This window comes from Hordeum vulgare, chromosome 6H (genome assembly GCF_904849725.1).
Source record: "Hordeum vulgare subsp. vulgare chromosome 6H, MorexV3_pseudomolecules_assembly, whole genome shotgun sequence".
NCBI lineage: Eukaryota > Viridiplantae > Streptophyta > Magnoliopsida > Poales > Poaceae > Hordeum > Hordeum vulgare.
In genome coordinates, this window is record NC_058523.1 from 13,128,862 (window position 1) to 13,136,291 (window position 7,430).

A 7,430-nucleotide genomic window follows, 5' to 3' on the forward strand; every position below is an offset into this window, starting at 1 on the left:
GTATAAAGACAACCCTATGGCTCCTGCCGGTTGCCGTACCATCGACGTGCAAGTCGATATTTCTATTACAACATGATCATCTCATACATCCAATATATCACATCACATCGTTGGCCATATCACATCACAATCATACCCTGCAAAAACAAGTTAGACGTCCTCTAATTTTGTTGTTGCATGTTTTACGTGGTGACCAAGGGTATCTAGTAGGATCGCATCTTACTTACGCAAACACCACAACGGAGATATATGAGTTGCTATTTAACCTCATCCAAGGACCTCCTCGGTCAAATCCGATTCAACTAAAGTTGGAGAAACCGTCACTTGCCAGTCATCTTTGAGCAAAGGGGGTTACTCGTAACGATGAAACCAGTCTCTCGTAAGCGTACGAGTAATGTCGGTCCAAACCGCTTCAATCCAACAATACCGCGGAATCAAGAAAAGACTAAGGAGGGCAGCAAAACGCACATCACCTCCCACAAAACCTTTTGTGTTCTACTCGAGAAGACATCTACGCATGAACCTAGCTCATGATGCCACTGTTGGGGAACGTCGCATGGGAAACAAAAATTTTCCTACGCGCACGAAGACCTATCATGGTGATGTCCATCTACGAGAGGGGATGAGTGATCTACATACCCTTGTAGATCGTACAGCAGAAGCGTTAGAGAACGCGGTTGATGTAGTGGAACGTCCTCACGTCCCTCGATCCGCCCCGCGAACAATCCCGCGATCAGTCCCACGATCTAGTACCGAACGGACGGCACCTCCGCGTTCAGCACACGTACAGCTCGACGATGATCTCGGCCTTCTTGATCCAGCAAGAGAGACGGAGAGGTAGAAGAGTTCTCCGGCAGCGTGATGGCGCTCCGGAGGTTGGTGATGATCTTGTCTCAGCAGGGCTCCGCCCGAGCTCCGCAGAAACGCGATCTAGAGGAAAAACTATGGAGGTATGTGGTCGGGCAGCCGTGAGAAAGTCGTCTCAAATCTGCCCTAAAAGCCCCATATATATAGGAGGAGGGAGGGGGACCTTGCCTTGGGGTCCAAGGGATCCCCAAGGGGTCGGCCGAGCCAGGGGGGAGGACTCTCCCCCCCCAAACCGAGTTGGACTTGGTTTGGTGGGAGGAGTCCCCCTCCCTTCCCACTTCTTCCCTCTTTTTTTTCTTTTCCTTTGATTTTCTTATCTTGGCGCATAGGCTCTCTTGGGGCTGTCCCACCAGCCCACTAAGGGCTGGTGTGTCTCCCCAAAAGCCTATGGGCTTCCCCGGAGTGGGTTGCCCCCCTCCGGTGAACTCCCGGAACCCATTCGTCATTCCCGGTACATTCCCGGTAACTCCGAAAACCTTCCGGTAATCAAATGAGGTCATCCTATATATCAATCTTCGTTTCCGGACCATTCCGGAAACCCTCGTGACGTCCATGATCTCATCCGGGACTCCGAACAACATTCGGTAACCAACCATATAACTCAAATACGCATAAAACAACGTCGAACCTTAAGTGTGCAGACCCTGCGGGTTCGAGAACTATGTAGACATGACCCGAGAGACTCCTCGGTCAATATCCAATAGCGGGACCTGGATGCCCATATTGGATCCTACATATTCTACGAAGATCTTATCGTTTGAACCTCAGTGCCAAGGATTCGTATAATCCCGTATGTCATTCCCTTTGTCCTTCGATATGTTACTTGCCCGAGATTCGATCGTCAGTATCCGCATACCTATTTCAATCTCGTTTACCGGCAAGTCTCTTTACTCGTTCCGTAATACAAGATCCCGCAACTTACACTAAGTTACATTGCTTGCAAGGCTTGTGTGTGATGTTGTATTACCGAGTGGGCCCCGAGATACCTCTCCGTCACACGGAGTGACAAATCCCAGTCTTGATCCATACTAAATCAACTAACACCTTCGGAGATACCTGTAGAGCATCTTTATAGTCGCCCAGTTACGTTGCGACGTTTGATACACACAAAGCATCCCTCCGGTGTCAGTGAGTTATATGATCTCATGGTCATAGGAATAAATACTTGACACGCAGAAAACAGTAGCAACAAAATGACACGATCAACATGCTACGTCTATTAGTTTGGGTCTAGTCCATCACGTGATTCTCCTAATGACGTGATCCAGTTATCAAGCAACAACACCTTGTTCATAATCAGAAGACACTGACTATCATCGATCAACTGGCTAGCCAACTAGAGGCATGCTAGGGACGGTGTTTTGTCTATGTATCCACACATGTAAATGAGTCTTCATTCAATACAATTATAGCATGGATAATAAACTATTATCTTGATACAGGAATTATAATAATAACTATACATTTATTATTGCCTCTAGGGCATAATTCCAACAGCATTATGAGGTGATCTCTCACTAAAATTTCAAGACGAAATTGTGTTCTCCCCGACTGTGCACCGTTGCTACAGTTCGTCGTTTCGAGACACCACGTGATGATCGGGTGTGATAGACTCAACGTTCACATACAACGGGTGCAAAACAGTTGCGCACGCGGAACACTCGGGTTAAGCTTGACGAGCCTAGCATGTGCAGACATGGCCTCGGAACACATGATACCGAAAGGTCGATCATGAATCATATAGATGATATGATTAGCATAGGGATGCTTACCACTGAAACTATACTCAACTCACGTGATGATTGGACTTGATCTAGTGTAAGTGGATCATGAACCACTCAAATGACTAGAGAGATGTACTTTTTGAGTGGGAGTTTAGCGAATAATTTGATTAAGTTAAACTCTAATTATCTTGAACATAGTCTAAGTCCACTTTGAATATATTTGTGTTGTAGATCATGGCTCACGCGACAGTCATCCTGAATTTTAATACGTTCCTAGAGAAAGCTAAGTTGAAAGATGATGGAAGCAACTTTGTAGACTGGGCTCGTAATCTTAAGCTAATCTTACCAGCTGGGAAGAAGGATTATGTCCTTAATGCTGCGTTAGGAGATGAACCACCCGCTACGGCTGATCAGGATGTTAAGAACGCTTGGTTAGCACGTAAGGAGGACTACTCAATAGTTCAATGTGCAGTCTTGTATGGCTTAGAACCGGGACTTCAACGTCGCTTTGAGCGTCATGGAGCATTTGAGATGTTCCAGGAGTTGGAGTTTATCTTTCAGAAGAACGCCCGGATCGAGAGGTATGAGACCTCCGATAAATTCTATGCTTGCAAGATGGAGGAAAACTCATCTGTCAGTGAACATGTGCTCAAAATGTCTGGGTACTCAAACCGTCTAGCTGAGCTAGGGATTGAACTCCCGCAAGAAGCTATCACTGACAGAATCCTTCAATCACTGCCGCCAAGCTATAAAAGCTTTGTGTTGAACTACAACATGCATGGGATGAACAAGTCTCCCGGCGAGTTGTTTGCGATGCTGAAAGTCGCAGAGTTTGAACTCCGTAAAGAGCATCAAGTGTTGATGGTGAATAAGACCACTAGTTTCAAGAGAAACGGCAAAGGCAAGAAGGGCAATTCGAAGAAGAGCGGCAAGCCTGTTGCCAATCCGACGAAGAAACCCAAAGCTGGACCTAAGCCGAAAACGGAGTGTTACTATTGCAAGGGTATGGGTCACTGGAAGCGCAATTGCCCCAAGTATCTGGCAGATAAGAAGGCGGGCAAAGAAAAATCAGGTATATTTGATATACATGTTATTGATGTGTACTTAACCGGCTCTCGTAGTAGTGCCTGGGTATTCGATACCGGTTCTGTTGCTCATATTTGCAACTCGAAACAGGAACTGCGGAATAGGCGAAGGCTGGCGAAAGATGAAGTGACGATGCGCGTAGGAAATGGTTCCAAGGTTGATGCAATCGCCGTCGGCACAGTGTCACTTCAGTTACCGTTAGGATTAGTGATGAACTTAAATCATTGTTATTTAGTGCCTGCGTTGAGCATGAACATTATATCTGGATCTTGTTTATTGCGAGACGGTTACTCTTTTAAGCCAGAAAATAATGGTTGTTCTGTTTCTATGAGTAACATCTTTTATGGTCAAGCACCGAATGTGAGAGGATTGTTCATATTGAATCTTGATAACGATACGCATATACATAACATTGAGACCAAAAGAGATAGAGTTAACAATGATAGCGCCATATTTTTGTGGCACTGCCGCTTAGGTCATATTGGTGTAAAGCGCATGAAGAAACTCCATGCTGATGGACTTTTGGAGTCACTTGACTTTGATTCACTTGACACGTGCGAACCATGCCTCATGGGAAAGATGACTAAGACTCCGTTCTCAGGAACAATGGAGCGTGCAAGTGACTTGTTGGAAATCATACATACCGATGTGTGTGGTCCGATGAGCGTGGAGGCACGCGGCGGATATCGTTATTTTCTCACCTTCACTGACAATTTAAGTAGATATGGTTATGTCTACTTGATGAGGCACAAGTCTGAAACATTTGAAAAGTTCAAGCAATTTCAGAGTGAAGTGGAAAATCATCGTAACAAGAAGATCAAATTCCTACGGTCTGATCGTGGGGGTGAATATCTGAGTTTCGAGTTTGGTACTCACTTAAGACAATGTGGAATTGTTTCGCAGTTAACACCGCCTGGAACACCACAGTGCAATGGTGTGTCCGAACGTCGTAATCGTACTCTATTAGAGATGGTGCGATCTATGATGTCTCTTACTGATTTGCCGTTATCATTTTGGGGTTATGCATTAGAAACAGCTGCATTCACTTTAAATAGGGCACCATCAAAATCCGTTGAGACGACACCATACGAACTGTGGTATGACAAAAGGCCAAAGTTGTCGTTTCTTAAAGTTTGGGGATGTGATGCTTATGTCAAAAAGCTTGAGCCTGAAAAGCTGGAACCCAAAGCGGAAAGGTGCGTCTTCATAGGTTACCCGAAAGAGACAGTTGGGTACACCTTCTATCTCAAATCCGAGGGCAAAGTGTTTGTTGCTAAAAACGGAGCTTTTCTCGAGAAGGAGTTTCTCTCGAGAGAATTGAGTGGGAGGAAGATAGAACTTGACGAGGTTGTCGAACCTCTCATCCCTCTGGATGGTGGCGCAGGGCAAGGGGAAACCTCTGTCATTGCGACGCCGGTTGAGGAGGAAGTTAATGATGATGATCATGAAACTCCAGTTCAAGTTTCTATCGAACCACGCAGGTCGACGAGACCACGTGCTGCTCCAGAGTGGTACGGTAATCCCGTCTTATCAATCATGTTGTTAGACAACAATGAACCTGCGAATTATGAAGAAGCAATGGTGGGCCCAGATTCCAACAAATGGCTAGAAGCCATGAAGTCCGAGATAGGATCCATGTATGAGAACAAAGTGTGGACTTTGGAGGTACTGCCTGAGGGCCGCAAGGCCATTCAGAACAAATGGATCTTTAAGAGGAAGACGGACGCTGACGGTAATGTGACCGTTTATAAAGCTCGACTTGTGGCAAAGGGTTTTTCACAAGTTCAAGGAGTTGACTACGATGAGACTTTCTCACCCGTAGCGATGCTTAAGTCCGTCAGAATCATGTTAGCAATAACTGCATTTTTTGATTATGAAATCTGGCAGATGGATGTCAAAACGGCGTTCCTTAACGGTTTCCTTAAGGAAGAATTGTATATGATACAACCCGAAGGTTTTGTCGATCCTAAGAATGCTAACAAGGTGTGCAAACTCCAGCGATCCATTTATGGACTGGTGCAAGCATCTCGGAGGTGGAACAAACGCTTTGATGAGGTGATCAAAGCATTTGGGTTTATGCAAGTGGTTGGAGAATCTTGTATTTACAAGAAAGTGAGTGGGAGCTCTGTGGCGTTTCTAATATTATATGTGGATGACATATTACTGATTGGAAACAACGTAGAGTTTTTAGAGAGCATAAAGGATTACTTGAATAAAAGTTTCTCTATGAAGGACCTAGGAGAAGCTGCTTACATTCTAGGCATTAAGATCTATAGGGATAGATCAAAACGCCTGATAGGACTTTCACAAAGCACATACCTTGATAAAGTTTTGAAGAGGTTCAAAATGGAACAGTCCAAGAAAGGGTTCTTGCCAGTTCTACAAGGTACGAGATTGAGTAAGACTCAGTGCCCAGCAACTGATGAAGATAGAGAGCATATGCGCTCCGTCCCCTATGCTTCAGCCATAGGTTCTATCATGTATGCGATGCTGTGCACTAGACCGGATGTTAGCCTGGCCATAAGTATGGCAGGTAGGTTCCAGAGTAATCCGGGAGTGGATCACTGGACAGCGGTCAAGAATATCCCGAAGTACCTAAAAAGGACTAAGGAGATGTTTCTCGTGTATGGAGGTGACGAAGAGCTCGCCGTAAAAGGTTACGTCGATGCAAGCTTTGACACAGATCCAGACGACTCTAAGTCGCAAACCGGATACGTATTTATTCTTAATGGGGGTGCAGTAAGCTGGTGCAGTTCCAAGCAAAGCGTCGTAGCAGATTCTACATGTGAAGCGGAGTACATAGCTGCCTCGGAGGCGGCTAAGGAGGGTGTCTGGATGAAGCAGTTCATGACGGATCTTGGAGTGGTGCCTAGCGCACTGAATCCAATAACCTTGTTCTGTGACAACACTGGTGCCATTGCCTTAGCAAAGGAACCACGGTTTCACAAGAAGACCAGACACATCAAACGACGCTTCAACCTCATCCGCGACTACGTCGAGGGAGAGGACGTGAATATATGCAAAGTGCACACGGATCTGAATGTAGTGGACCCGCTGACTAAACCTCTTCCACGGCCAAAACATGATCAACACCAGAACTGTATGGGTGTTAGATTTATTACAATGTAATTCACATGGTGATGTGAGGGCTAGATTATTGACTCTAGTGCAAGTGGGAGACTGTTGGAATTATGCCCTAGAGGCAATAATAAATATAGTTATTATTATAATTCCTGTATCAAGATAATCGTTTATTATCCATGCTATAATTGTATTGAATGAAGACTCATTTACATGTGTGGATACATAGACAAAACACCGTCCCTAGCAAGCCTCTAGTTGGCTAGCCAGTTGATCGATGATAGTCAGTGTCTTCTGATTATGAACAAGGTGTTGTTGCTTGATAACTGGACCACGTCATTATGAGAATCACGTGATGGACTAGACCCAAACTAATAGACGTAGCATGTTGATCGTGTCATTTTGTTGCTACTGTTTTCTGCGTGTCAAGTATTTATTCCTATGACCATGAGATCATATAACTCACTGACACCGGAGGAATGCTTTGTGTGTATCAAACGTCGCAACGTAACTGGGTGACTATAAAGATGCTCTACAGGTATCTTCGAAGGTGTTAGTTGAGTTAGTATGGATCAAGACTGGGATTTGTCACTCCGTGTGAACGGAGAGGTATCTCGGGGCCCACTCGGTAATACAACATCACACACAAGCCTTGCAAGCAATGTAACTTAG